Genomic DNA, 16,168 nt, shown 5'->3' with positions numbered 1-16,168 from the left:
TATAACTGCTATGGAGCCTTCCTTTTACAACTTCTGTATGTTGGGAGTAAGAACAGATAAACTACTAATTAATTACATTGGACTTACTACTACCCTAATGGTATGGGCAACAGAATTAGATTCTGCCTTGCAATATACATTATTCTGCCCATGTTTCTGTATTCATATTTTCTCTGGATGTGTTAAAAATTAGAAAACCACACAACTTTGCTTCTAAAGAAAAAAAAAAAAGAACAATTTTGCTGTGAAAGAAATGAAGAAAAGAGTTGATATATTATTATCCTGTCTTATTATATGCTACATCAACCAGAAAATGTAGTACTATATTTTATTTAAATACTTGAATACTATAGCATATGAGATTAATTTTTCAGGATATTATATATTTTCTGATATAATTTTAAAAAAGTTTTGTTCTATTCTATTTTCAGATTTCATGAATTTTTAAACCACATGCTGGAAGTAGGAGTGAGTTCTCTCACAATTACAACATATTAATCACTAGACAAATTTTTATCTTTTTTTTAATTTTTAATTTTTTTTTCATTTATTTTTATTAGTTGGAGGCTAATTACTTTACATCATTACAGTAGTTTTTGTCATACATTGAAATGAATTAGCCATGGATTTACATGTATTCCCCATCCCGGTCCCCCCTCCCACCTCCCTCTCCACCCGATCCCTCTGGGTCTTCCCAGTGCACCAGGCCCGAGCACTTGTCTCATGCACCAAACCTGGGCTGGTGATCTGCATACTAACATATATATATGGAATTTAGAAAGATGGTAACGATAACCCTATATGCAAAACAGAAAAAGAGACTCATATGTATAGAACTGACTTGTGGACTCTGGGAGAAGGCGAGGGTGGGATGTTTCAAGAGAACAGCATTGAAACATGTATAATTTTTATCATTTTTGTTATTAGAAATGTTAGCCCATTATGGATCACCACAATTGTCCCATTATCATTGGAAGTTTAGCCTGTCCCCTGTCTATTTGGGGACCCTCATAAATTGCTCAGTAGTCAAAATGTGCAGTTGTATCAGTTTTTGAGTGGTTAATCCTGATGAGCAAAGAGGAGCAAAGATTTCTGTCATATGTGTTCAGTGTTGTTTTTGAAAATTTTATTTCCAGATTCTTAATCCATTGTAAATAACTTTATATATTTTTTCCTCCACATATCTTTACAGTTATATCCATATAGGAAATATCTCTTCAGTTGTTGCTTTTTGAAATTTTATATTTTTGAACAGTTTTATTTGTTTTAATAGCATCTTTTTTACCTCATTTTCCTCCCTGTGCAATCACTGTTAGAAGAATCAGTGAAATTTTGGATCATCTAGTATCTTACATTTTCATTCACATTTTCCATAGTTTTTCTTATGTTGCTTGCATTTTGGAAGAAAAATCAATTTCTGTCTTAAAAATCAGATTTTTAATATCATCTGTATTCATAGTGTTCTCCAGTCCATTAATTGAAGTTTTCTTTCAATTAAGAAAGTAATATATTAATATTTCAAAATCTGGTTATTTCTACTACATAATAGCTTGTTTTCCTTATGTTTTATGGATATGTGGTACATTGTAATTATAGCTTTTGATATGTTAAATTTCTTACTTGGAAATATTCTTTTGCAGTTACACTTTCTGTTAATATTGTTGCATTCACTTGGCTTTCCCAACATGTCCTTTTCCAATTTATTTTTATGGCAGTTGAAAATCAGTATTTTGTTGTTGTTGTTCTTAAATGCAAGATACTAATTACAGTATAGAAATAAATAGTAGTGTGTAGTCACATACTTAAGATCCAAAATTACAAATACTTTTTAGGTTCTTCAAATCAAATACTATACATTGAGACTTCTCTATCTGGTCACAATATTAGTTGAAACCTGATGACGTTAAATTAAATATAAGACAGATAGTTATCTAAATGTGGTACATTTATAATTTCAGAATAAATGTTTTATTTGAAAAATATGATAGTGTTTGATTTAATCAAATTATTTTTTAAAAAACTGGTAAAATGTTTTAAAATGGGTAACCTAGCTCCTAATTTCATAGCTGTTCTATATCAAGCTTTTCAAATTTTGATGCATTCATGAACTATTTTACAATTGTGTCAATTATACCCCAATAAAGCTGAGAATAAGAACAAAATGCTATTGCTTTAAATGTGAAAAAGTAATACTGCCATATATATTCCCAATGACTTCTATGATAGCTCAACTGGTAAAGAATCCACCTGCAATGCAGGGGACCCCAGTTTGATTCCTGGGTTGGGAAGATCCACTGGAGAGGGATAGGTCACCCACTCCAGTATTCTTAGGCTTCCCTTGCAGCTAAGCTGGTAAAGACTTCACCTGCAATGTGGGAAACCTGAGTTGGGAAGATCCCCTGGAGAAGGGAAAGGCTACCCACTCCAGTATTCTGGCCTGGAGAATTCCAAGGACTACTCTTTGTGATCCCATAGACTATACAGTCCATGGAATTCTCTAGGCCAGAATACCGGAGTGGGTATCCTTACTCTTTTCCAGGGGATCTTCTCAACAGAGGGATCAGACTGAGGTCTCCTGCATTGCAGGCAGATACTTTACCAGCTGAGTCACAAAGAAAGCCTTTCAATTCACAGTCCTTGGGGTTGCTAAGAGTTGGACACAATTGAATGACTCTCACTTTCGCTTCCTTGTGTCCCCCCAAAATTTGAATTGACGTGTAGCATTTGTTGTCAGTGAAGCTGCTCTAATCAAATGATAAAACTGTGATATTCCGCTTCAGTTCAGTTCACTCTTGTCCGATTCTTTGAGACCTCATGGACCACAGCATCCCAGGCCTCCCTGTCCCTCACCAACTCCCAGAGTTTACTCAAACTCATGCCCATTGAGTCAGTGATGCCATCCAACCATCTCATGCTCTGTCGTCCCCTTTTCCTCCTACCTAAGATCTTTCCCAGCATCAGGGTCTTTTCAAATGAGTCAGTTCTTCACATCAAGTGGCCAAATATTGGAGTTTCAGATTCTGCATCAGTCCTTCCAATGAACACTCAGGACTGATCTTTAAGATGGACTGGTTGGATCTCCTTGCAGCCCAAGGGAAACTCAAGAGTCTTCTCCAACACCACAGTTCAAAAGCATCAATTCTTCAGTGCTCAACTTTTTTTAGAGTCCAATTCTCACATGTATACATGACAACTGGAAAAATCATACCTTTAACTAGATGAACCTTTGTTGGCAAAGTAATGTCTCTGCATTTTAATATGCTGTCTAGGTTGGTCATAGCTTTCCTGCCAAGGAGTAAGCTTCTTTTAATTTCATGGTTGCAGCCACCATCTGCAGTGATTTTGGAGACCCCCAAAATATAGTCAGTCCATTTCCCCTATATTTCCCATGAAGTGATGGGACAGGTTGCCATGGCCTCAGTTTTCTGAATGTTGAGCTTTAAGCCAACTTTTTCAATCTCTTCTTTCACTTTCCTTAAGAGGCTCTTTAATTCTTCTTTACTTTATGCCATAAGGGTGGTGTCATTTGATTATCTGAGGTTTTTGATGTTTCTCCCAGCAATCTTGATTTCAGCTTGTGCTTCCTCCAGCCCAGCATTTCTCATGATGTACTCTGCATATAATTTAAGTAATTAGAGTAGCAATATACAGCCTTCACATACTCCTTTTCCTGTTTGGAACCAGTCTGTTGCTCCATGTCCATTTCTAACTCTTGTTTCTTGACCTGCACACAGATTTCTCAAGAGGAAGGTCAGGTGGGCTGTTATTCCCATCTCTTTCAGAATTTTCCACAGTTTGTTGTGAACCAGAGTCAAAGGCTTTGGCATAGTCTCTAAAGCGGAAATAGATGTTTCTCTGGAACTCACTTGCTTTTTCAATGATCCAGCGGATGTTGGCAATTTGATCTCTGGTTCCTCTGCCTATTCTAAATCCAGCTTGAACATCTGGAAGTTCACGGTTCACGTACTGCTGAAGCCTGGCTTGGAGAATTTTGAGCATTACTTTATTAACATATGAGATGATTGCAATCGTGTGGTAGTTTAAGCATTCTTTGGCATTGACTTTGTTTGGGATTGGAATGAAAACTGACATTTTTCAGTCCTGTGGCCACTGCTGAGTTTTCCAAATTTGCTGGCATATTGAGTGCAGCACTTTCACAAAATCTTTTAGGAATTGAAACAGCTCAACTGGAATTCCATCACCTTCACTAGCTTTGTTCATAGTGGTGCTTCCTAAGGCCCACTTGACTTCACATTCCAGGATGTCTGGCTCTAGGTGAGTGATCACACCATCGTGATTATCTGGATTGTGAAGATCTTTTTTTTTCATAGTTCTTCTGTGTATTCTTGCCTCCTCTTCTTAATATCTTCAGCTTCTGTTAGATCCATACCCTTTGTGTCCTTTATTGAGCCTATCTTTGCCTGAAATATTTCCTTGATATCTCTAATTTTCTTGAAGAGATCTCTAGTCTTTCCATTCTATTATTTTCCTCTATTTCTTTGCACTGATCACCGAGGAAGGCTTTCTTATCTCTCCTTGGTACTCTTTGGAAATGTGCATTCAAATGGGAATATCTTTCTTTTTTTCCTTTGCTTTTAGCTTCTCTTCATTTCACAGCTGTTTGTAAGGCCTCCTCAGATAGTCATTTTTATTATTATTATTATTTCTTTTTCTTGAGGATGGTCTGAATCACTGTCTCCTGCACAATGTCACGAACCTCTATCAATAGTTCATCAGGCTCATCCCTTAAATCTGTTTCTCACTTCCACTGTATAATCATAAGTGTTTTGATTTAGGTCATACCTGAATGGTCCAGTGGTTTTCCTTACTTTCTTCAATTTAAGTCTGAATTTGGCAGTAAGGTGTTCATGATCTGAGCCACAGTCAGCTCCCAGTCTTGTTTTTGAGACTGTATAGAGCTGACAAAATGTTGTCCACTGGAGAAGGGAATGGCAAACCACTTCAGTGTTTTTGCCTTGAGAACCCCATGAACAATATGAAAGATAGGACACTGAAAGATAAATGCCACAGGTCAGTAGGTGCCCAATATGCTACTGGAGATCAGTGAAGACATAACTCCAGAAACAATGAAGATATGGAGCCAAAGCAAAAACAACACCCAGTTGTGAATGTGACTGGTTATAGAAGTAAGGTCCGATGCTGTTAACAGCAATATTGCATAGGAACCTGAAATGTTAGGTCCACAAATAAGGGCAAATTGGAAGTGGTCAAATAGGAGATGGCAAGAGTGAACGTCAACATTTTAGGAATCAGCTAACTAAAATGGACTTTAATGGGTGAATTTAAGTCAGATGACCATTATATCTATTATGTGGGCAAGAATTCCTTAGAAGAAATGGAGTACCCGTCATAGTCAACAAAAGGTCTGAAATGCAGTACCTGGATGCAGTCTCAAAAACAACAGAATGATCTCTGTTCGTTTCCAAGGCAAACAATTCAGCATCACAATAATCTAAGTCTATTCCCTGACTAGTAATGCTGAAAAAGCTGAAGTTTGATGGTTCTATGAAGACCTACAAGACCTTTGAGAACTAACACCCAAGAAAAGGTGTCCTTTTCATTATAGGGGACTGGAATGCAAAAGTAGGAAGTCATGAAACACCTAGAGTCACAGGCAAATTTGGCCTTGGAGTTCAGAATGAAGCAGGGAAAAGGCTAATAGAGTTTTGCCTATAGAGCACACGGTCATAGCAAACACCCTCTACCAACAACACAATAGAAGACTTTACACATGGACATCACCAGATTGCCAACACCAAAATCAGATTCATATTTTGCTTACTAAAAACCATCAATTGATGTCCTCAGAGTCCTACAAGGTCCATTTCTGACCTCAATGCTCCACCACTCCATGCTCTGATTCTTGCTTGGAATATTGATATTACCACCTTCATTAGTTCTTGATTTAGGCATTTAGTCTCTCCTTTAGTGTATCAAGGGCTTCTGGAAATTATTGTTGGTCCTTGGTATTGTTTTGCTTTTTATATTATTAGCTAGAGTAAAAACTATGGTAAATATACTTCTTGAATTCACCTTTGAAGAAACATGGTCTTTGTAAGACAAAATAGTCCTCTTCTGCTGACTATGGGAGGTGTATGGCATTTGGGCTAAACAAGTCTCATAGTTTCTGGATCCCGAGGCCTTTGGATTCCAAGTACCTTTTAGAAGTTATTATTATTATTATTATCTGAGTCTGACGATGACTTTAAAAAAATATGTTTAATTGGAGGATAATTGATTTAAAGTGTTGAGTTGATTTATGCCCTACAACAACACAAATCAGTCATAATTATATATGTGTGTATATATATAATATCTTCACTCCCACTTGAGCTTTCACACTCCTGCCACCCAGGAGTTTAGGTCATCACAGAACTCACGATGTTATATGGCAATATCCCACTAGTTATCTATCTACACATGGTAGTGTATATATGGGGCTTCCCCTGTGGCTCAGAAAGTAAGGAATATGTCTGCAATGCAGGAGATACAGTTTTGATCCCTGAGTAGGGAAAAGTCTATGCTATTTTCTCCATAAGTCCCACCCTCTCCTTCCTGACTGTATCCACAAGTCTGTCCTCTATATCGATGTCTCCATCCCTTCCCTGCAAATAGATTTATCAGTACCATTTTTCTAGATTCTATATTTTTCATTAGCACACAATATCTATGTTTCCCTTTCTGATTTACTTAACTCTGTATAACAAGCTCTATGTTTATACACCTCACTACAACTGACTCAAACTCTTTTCTTTTACGGTTAAGTAATATCATTTTGTATATATGTACCACAACTTCTTTATCCATCCATCTGTCAAAGGACATCTAGATTGCCTGCATATCCTGGCTATTGTAAATATTGTTGCAATGAACATTGGGGTAAATGTTTCTTTTTGAATTGTGGTTTTCTCAGGGTATATGCTCATAGTGGGAATTCCGGATCATATTTTATTTTCTTGGGCTCCAAAATCACTGCAGATGGTGACTGTGGCCATGAAATTAAAAGACATTTGCTCCTTGGAAGAAAAGCTATGACAAACCTAGATACCTTATTAGACCAGAGATCAATTGCTAACATTTATTGGATCATGGAGAAAGCAAGGAAATTCCATAAAAAAAAAACTTCTGCTTCATCGACTATGCTAAAGGTATAGAGTATGTGCATGCAGGCTAATTCCCTTCTATTTTGTCAGACTCTTTGCGAACCTATGGATTGTATCTTGCCAAGTTTCTTGGCACGTGGGATTCCCCAGGCAACAATACTACTAGAGTGCATTGCTATGTCCTTCTTTAGGGACTCTTTCCAACCCAGCAATCAAACCTTCATCTATTATGTTTTTTTGGATTGACAGGAGGGTTCTTTACCACCAGTATCACCCTTGTGTGAATCACAACAGTCTAGGTTGGTCATAGCTTTTCTTTCAAGGAGTAAGTGTCTTTTTATTACCTGTCTCCTGAGAAACCTGTATGCAGGACAACAAGCAACAGTTAGAACCAGACATGAAACAAAGAACTGGTTCAAAATTGGGAAGGGGGTACATCAAGTGTGTATATTGTCACCCTGCTTATTTAATTTATATACAACTAAGTATAACATGAGATGACAGACTGGACAGTCACATGCTGGAATTAAGATTGCCAGGAGAAATATCAACAACCTCAGCTATGCAGATGATACCACTCTAATTACAGAAATTGAAGAGGAACTAAAGAGCTACTTGATGAGTGTGAAAAAGGAGAGTAAAAATGCTGACTTAAAATACAACTTTCAGAAACTATCATTGTGGCATCCAATCCCATCACCTCATGGCGATTAGATGGAGAAAAAGTGGAAACAGTGACAGACTTTATTTTCCTGAGCTCCACAATCATTGTGGACAGAGATCACAACCACAAAATTAAAAGACTCTTGTTCCTTGGAAGAAAAGTTATGACAAATCTAGAAAGTGTATTAAAATGCAGAGACATAACTGCGCCAATAAAGTCCATATAGTCAAAGCTATGTTTTTTCCAGTGGTTGTCTACGGATGTGAGAGTTGGATCATAAGGAAGACTGAGTGATGAAGAATTGATACTTTTAAACTGTGTTGCTAGGGAAGACACTTGAGAGTATCTTGGACATCAAGGACATCAAATCAATAAATCCTAAAAGAAACCAACTCAATATTCTTTGAAAGTACTGATGCTGAAATGGAAGCTCCAATATTTTGGCCACCTGTTGAAAAGTGTTGACTCAATGCAAAGACCCTTGTTCTGGGAAAGATTGAGGGCAGAAGGAGAATGGGGGCAGCAACAGAGAATAAGATGGTTGGATGACATCATTGACTCAATGGACATGAGTTTAGCAAACTCTGGGATATAGTGAGGGACATGGAAGCCTGGTCTGCGGCAGTCAATGGGGTCACAGAGTTGAACATGACTTATCGACTAAACAGCAACAAAAACAATAGTAGTTTAATTTGCAATTTTGAAAGGAATTTCAATACTGTTCCCCACAGCAATTGTATCAATGTATGTTCCCTCCAACAACACAAGAGGATGTCAGGTAATCCTCTCTAATTGCTGTGACCTATAATTAGAAATCCTGGCCACCAACAGAAACTTGGATAAAATATTTACTTATCTTTATCCTTTAGAGGGTGGACAGAATGAAAACCACAATCACAGAAAACTGATCAAGCTGATCACACGGACCACAGCCTTGTCTAATTCAATGTAACTATGAGCCATGAGGTGTAGGGCCATCCAAGATGGACAAGTTATGGTGGAGAATTCTGAAAAAAAAACATGGTCCGCTAGAGAAAGGAATGACAGACCACTTCAGTATTTTACCTTGAGAAGCCCATGAACAGGATGAAAAGACAAAAACACAGGGCACTGAAAGATGCAATCCTCAGGTCAGTAGGTGCCCAATAGGCTACAGGTAAACAGTGGAGAAATAACTCTAGAAAGAATGAAGAGACAGAGCCAAGGCAAAACCAATACCCATTTATGAATGTGACTGGTGATGGAAGTAAAGTCTGATGCAGTAAAGAACAATATTGCATAAGACCATGCAATGTTCAGTCCATGAATCAAGGTAAATTGGAATTGGTCAAACAGGAGATGGCAAAAATGAACATCGACACTTTAAGAATCAGTGAGCTGAAATGGACTGGAAGGGATGAATTTAACTCAGATGACCATTATATCTACTACTGTGGGCAAGGAGTAACTTAGAAGAAATGGGGTAGCCATCATAGTCAACAAAAGAGTCCAAAAAACAGTACTTGTATACAATCTCAAAAATGACAGAATGATCTCTGTTTCCAAGGCAAACCATTCAATATCACAGCAATCCACATCTATGCCCCAACCAGTATTGTTGAAGAAACTGAAGTTGAACGGTTCTATGAAGACCTACAAGACCTTTTAGAACTAACATCCCCCCAAAATATCCCTTTTCATTATAGAGGACTGGAATGCAAAAGTAGGAAGTCAAGAGATATCTGGATTAACAGGCAAATTTGGCCTTAGAGTACAGAATAAAGTAGGGCAAAAGCTAATAGAGTTCTGCCACATTGGTTATAGCAAACAGCCTGTTCCAACAACACAAGAGAAGACTCTACATATGGACATCACCAGATGGCCAATAATGAAATCAGATTGATTATAGTCTTTACAGCCAAAGATGGAGAAGCTCTATTCAGTCAGCAAAAGCACAACCAGATGCTGACTGTGGCTCAGATCATGAACTTCCTTATTGCCAAATTTAGACTTAAATTGAAGAAAGCAAGGAAAACCCTAGACTATTCAGGTATGACAAATCAAATCCCTTATGATTATACAGTGTAAGTGACAAATAAATTCAAGAGATTAGATCTGATAGACAGAGTGCCTGAAGAACTATGGACAGAGGTTCATGACATTGTACAGGAGGCAGAGATCAAGACCATATCCAAAAAAAAGGAAAAGAAATTCAAAAAGACAAAGTGGTTGTCTGAGGAGGCCTTACCAAATAGCTGTGAAAAGAAAGGAACCTAAGGGCATAGGATAAAAGGAAAGATATACCCATTAGAATGCAAAGTTCCAAAGAAAGAGAGATAACTAAGCAAGGAGAGATAACTAAGCCTTCCTCATTGATCAATGCAAAGAAATATAGGAAAGCAATAGAATGGGAAACAGTAGAAATTTCTTAAAGAAAATTAGAGATACCAAGGGAACTTTTCATGCAAAGATGGGCATAATAAAGGACAGAAATGGTATGGATCTAACAGAGCAGAAGATATTAAGAAGAGGAGGCAAGAATACACAAAAGAGCTGTTATATATATATATATATATATATATATATATATATATATATCTTCATGACCCAGATAATGATGATGATGTGATCACTCACCTCGAGCCAGACATCCTGAAATGCAAAGTCAAGATGGCCTTAGGAAGTATCACTAAGAACAAAGCTATTGGAGGTGATGGAATTCCAGTTGAGCTATTTCAAAGCCTGAAAGACGATTTTGTAAAAGTGCTGCACTCAATATGCCAGTGATGGCCACAGGACTGGAAAAGGTCAGTTTTCATTCCAATCCCAAAGAAAGGCAATGGCAAAGGTTGCTCAATTACCACACAATTGCATTTATCTTACATGGTAGCAAAGTAATGCTCAAAATCTTCCAAGCCAGGCTTCAACAGCATGTGTACTGTGATTTGCATGTGTTCAAGCTGGATTTAGGAAAATCAGAGGAACTAGAGATCAATTTGTCAACAACTGTTGGATCATCAGAAAAGCAAGAGAGTTCCAGACAATCATCTGCTTGTTCTTCATTGGCTACACCTACACCTTAGACTGTGTGGATCACAACAAACTGTGGACATTTCTTGAAGAGTTGGGAATACCAGACCAACTTATCTGCCTCCTGAGAAATCTGTATAGAGGTCAAGAAGCAACAGTTAGAACTGGACTTGGAACAACAGACTGTTCCAAATTGGGAAAGGATTCTGTCAAGGCCTGTATATTGTAATGCTGCTTGTTTAACTTATATGCAGGGTACATCAGGTGTAATGTCGGGCTGGATGAAGCACAAGCTCGAATCAAGATTACCAGAAGAATTATCAATAGCCTCAGATATGCAAATGACACCATTATTATGGCAGAAAGTGCAGAAGAATTAAAGGGCTTCTTGATATAGTGAAAGAGGAGAGTGAAAAAGTTAGCTTAAAATTCAACATTCAGAAAACTAAGATCATGGCATCTGGTCCCATCACTTCATGACAAATAGATGGGTTAACAATGGAAACAGTGAGAGACTATATTTGGGGGCTCCAAAATCACTGCAGGTGGTGAGTGCAGCCATGAAATTAAGAGTCTTGCTCCTTGGAAAAAAAGCTATGACCAACCTAGATAGCATCTTAAAAAGCAGAGACATTATTTTGCCAACACAGGTTCATTTAGTCAAAGGTATGGCTTTTCCAGTAGTCATGTATGGATGTTAGAACTAGAGTATAAAGAAAGTTGAGCGTCTGGGCTGGGGATCTGTTTCACCCTTGATAATATACATGTTTTGATGCTATTCTCTCTAAACATCCCACCCTCGCCTTCTCCCACAGAGTCCAAAAGTCTGTTCTGTACATCTGTGTCTGTTTTTCTGTTTTGCATATAGGGTTATTGTTACCATCTTTTAAAATTCCATATATATGTGTTAGTATACTATATTGGTCTTTATCTTTCTGGCTTACTTCACTCTGTATAATGGGCTCCAGTTTCATCCATCTCATTCAAACTGATTCAAATGAATTCTTTTAAATGGCTGAGTAATATTCCATGGTGTATATGTACCATAGCTTCCTTATCCATTCGTCTGCTGATGGACATCTAGGTTGCTTCCATGTATGCATGAGACAAGTGCTCAGGGCTGGTACACTGGGAAGACCCAGAGGGATTGGGTGGAGAGGGAGGTGGGAGGGGGGATCGGGATGGGAATACATATAAATCCATGGCTGATTCATGTCAATGTATGGCAAAAACCACTACAATACTGTCAAGTAATTAGCCTCCAACTAATAAAAATAAATGGAAAAAAAAAAAAAAAAAAAAAAAAAAAAAAAAAAAGAAAGTTGAGCGTCAAAGAATTGATGCTTTTGAATTCTGGTGTTGGAGAAGATTCTAAAGAGTCCCTTGGACTGCTATGAGAGCCAATAAGTCCATCCTAAAGGAAATCAGTCCTGAATATTCATTGGAAGAACTGATGCTGAAGCTGAAGCTCCAAAAATTTGGCCACCTGATGCGAACAACTGACTCATTTGAAAAGACCCTGATGCTGGGGATGATTGAGGGAAGAAAGAGAAGGAGACGACAGACAATGAGATGGTTGGATGGCATCATTGACTCAATGGACATGAGATTGAGTAGCTCCAGGGGTTTGTGATGGACAGGGAAGCCTGGCAGTTACAAAGAGTCGGACATGGCTGAGTGACTGAACTGAACAGAAAATTTAGAAACTCATCCTAAAACTTGCACTGGGATTGATTATATACATGTACCTTTTTGTTTCTTCTGGTCTCCCAGAAATCCGTCAGGATCCTTTCTGTAGCACTTGGATCCTAGCAGCAAACAAATAACTTAACTTACTTATTAAAGCTCCTTAATTTTTCTAATCTATTGAAAATTATCATTATTATGGCCTCTTAGCATAGGAAGTAGTCCAGGGGAGAGGGAGCTAATTATATAACGTAAATATATGTTCCTTTTTTATTACTCTAGATTTTTCCATTGCTCCTTTTTAGTAGTTGACTGTAAGTTTAAGGATTCTTAGCATTAATCTTATTTTATATTTGCTTTCTCCAGAGCCTAATTTGAACTGTGATTCATCTATTCTCTCTGCCTATCTATTCTTTTAGCCATTTATTGATCTATATGTTTGTCTACTCTTTTATTTATTAGCTATGAAATATTAAACATACAACACCTAAGTAGAGAGAATGACTACTTCACAAATTAATCAGCTCACTATCCATCAGTAATCACTTGCTTTAGCTTTACCTATAATTTTTCTCATCAGCTAGGGCTCTTTTGTTTTCCAAAAATACAGTTACTTCAGAAAAGACAAGATACATTTTTAATTATTTATCTTTGCTTGACACTTTCATTACAATATTGGTGATACAACTACAATCTAGTTGCTTCCCACAGTGAAAGTGGAGTTTTATATATTCAATCTAAACCAACTTAAGTCATTTTTTAATGCTCAAATCACTTCTTTGATCAAATGAACCTCCTTAGTCTATCTTTGAAATGTTAATTGCTTTGTGGCTTAGATATTCTGGTCTCATCTCATACATCTTGACAATACCCAGGATTTACCATTTCTTCAAAAGGAGTGTTGGCTCCTTTAGGTGGGGAATATATCTTGTGACCTTCTCAAAGTACTAGTCAAGCTTGTTTCTGCTGAGTTATTATTGCTTCTTGATCTTTACATGGATAGAACTAAGCATTTATCTTTTAAAGAATACAAGTTCCTAAAAATATTTCGAATGTAAATTTTAAGGAGTTTAATTAAATTATTTAATTTTATGCTTTCTTTTCTGTTATGCTTATGTCTTGGTTCTGAACAGCATTAATAAAGTCCTTTATCTGTATATATATATATATATATATACACACAGATATACATTTACATTTATATACATTTACATATATCTCTGTGTATATATAAATACACACATATACATATATGTACTTGTATGTATTATATATGCACATATGTAATGCATATACATATATGTAATACATATACATACATGTATTATATGTATATACATATGTGTTTTTTCATATTTAGAAATGTATTTATATTTCATTCATATATTCATTCATTCATAGTCATATTTCATATTTAGAAATATATTTATGATATATGATAAATACATTTCTAAATATGAAAATAAATACTAACAATAAAACTACAGATTGACATGAACACATTTCTTGCCTTTTCTGAATGTTAATTTTATGCCTTACTATTTAATTGAATTCTGTTTCTCTTTGCAGTCATTTCTTCATATATTTTTTGTTTCCAAAATTTCAGTTTGCTCACTGTCACAGAGCTTTATAATGTTTCCATTCCAATCAATATCTCTACAGTTGTTTTGTCTAGTTGCACTGGCTGAAATTCCCAACACCTCTTCATATATTAGTTGCAAAAACATTTATCATAGTGCAACAGGTGTTGTGAATTTCAATTCATAAGTGTCAATAGCATCTGAAGTAAAAAAACATTAGATTGACATATAGTAGATTAGCAATGTTGTGTTAGTTTCAGGTGTACAGCAAAGTGAATCAATTATATATTTACATGTATTTATTATTTTTCAAATTATTTTCCCCTTTAAGTTATTACAGAATGTCAAGCAGAGTTCTCTGTGCTATACAGGGAACTGTTGACTATCTATTTTAAATATATCAGTGTCTACTTGGCAGTTTCAAATGTGCAACCTATCTCTCTCCCAACCTTGCTTATATTACCTCTTTTCCTTTTTGTAAATTCTCCACCCTCATTTCCTTCTATTGTTTTTCTTCTATGCTTACCAAAATATTTGTACATAATTCCTTATATGTCTGACGTCCACACTGCCTCTTTAGGCTGTATTTGTTGTCTTTTAACATGCCTTGCAATTATTTTGTTGCTGTTGAAAGTAGTGCAGAGTGTACTGGGCTAAAGACACTGAGGTAAAAAATGTTTTATTACAAGACTTCATATTAAACTCACTAAGAGTGTTTATTGTTTGTTGTATCTTGATACAAAAGCTAAAATTTTCTCTACTGGTTTTTGTCTCCATTGTTATCTTTGTGTGTCGCTACAGACACTATTTTTTCTTTTGTGTATGGTGAATTAATACATGTTTTATTTTTAAATAATTTTATATTTAGAGAAGTGTCAGGAAGATAATAGGGAGACTTCTTGTATATACTTTACCTAGCTACCACTAATGTAAACATCTTTTATAACCATGTACTTTTTATCAAAATTAAGAAATCAACATTTGTATAATATTAGTAAGTAAACTAAAGGAAGACTTTACTAGTATTTTATCAGTTTTCCCACAGCAGGCTTTCTTTAAAGTTTTTCCAGATTTATTTAAATATATAACATTGTATAACATCAAGGTACATGATATGACGATTTTTATACAGCATATAGTGCAAATATTTTACCACGATAAAACAAGTTAGCACAGTCTTTACCTGACATAATTACAATTTTGTTGCTGTTGTTTTCTTGTGAGAAAATCAAAGTTCTACTGCTATAATAACTTTTAAAAATGTAATACAATATTGTAATAATACTTCTCTTGTTCCAGATCCCTGGAACTTATCCATCTTATGATCAATGATTGTACCTTTTGACCAATATCTCCTCATTTCCTCCACCTATCAAAACTTTGCAACCATCATTCTACTTTCTATTTCTGTTTGTTGTCTTTAGATTCCACATATAAGTGAGATCATACAGTATTTATGTTTCCTTGTCTGACTTATTTACCTTAGTATAGCACTTTCAAAGCCTCTCCAAGTTGTTACAAATGGCAAGATTCCTCCATTTCTGTGGCTGAATAATATCCCATTGTTATGTGGCTGCAAGGTCTGTTGGGGTCTTCAGTGGCACCTCTAGGGTCAAGGGACCTGGGATCATGACAGGTAGTGGTGGTAGCTGGAATCAATGGTGTGCACATATTCAGCTGTATGGGGCCAGCTTCAGGGGCCTGTGTAGTATCAGGCACCAGTTGCAGGCACACATGCAGTGGTGAAGAAGAGGGCTAACAGCAAGAATCAAGGAACAACTGTGGGCACACTGGCAGATGCAAGCCTCTGGCTGTTTTTGTGTATGTCTGTGGCTACAGGCTCTCTCCAGGGTCACAAGACAGATGGCAGGGCACAAGTCCACTTGCCACATGTGTATGCATATGGCAGTGAAGGCCAGTGATGTGTATTGGACCAGTAGTATACAGTGCTAACTGCTGGTAAGTCCAGTGATACAGGCAGTGACAGGGCATAGGGCTTTATTTAGGCCCAAAGGAACTGTGGACCCCTATGCCAGTGTACACTCCTGCGGCAGTGTGGTCTTAGGGCACACAGTGGTAGATGTAAGTGACAAGGGTCTGCCACG

Source organism: Odocoileus virginianus, chromosome 8, assembly GCF_023699985.2.
Source record: "Odocoileus virginianus isolate 20LAN1187 ecotype Illinois chromosome 8, Ovbor_1.2, whole genome shotgun sequence".
Classification (NCBI taxonomy): Eukaryota; Metazoa; Chordata; class Mammalia; order Artiodactyla; family Cervidae; genus Odocoileus; species Odocoileus virginianus.
Note: the sequence above shows the minus strand (reverse complement) of the source record.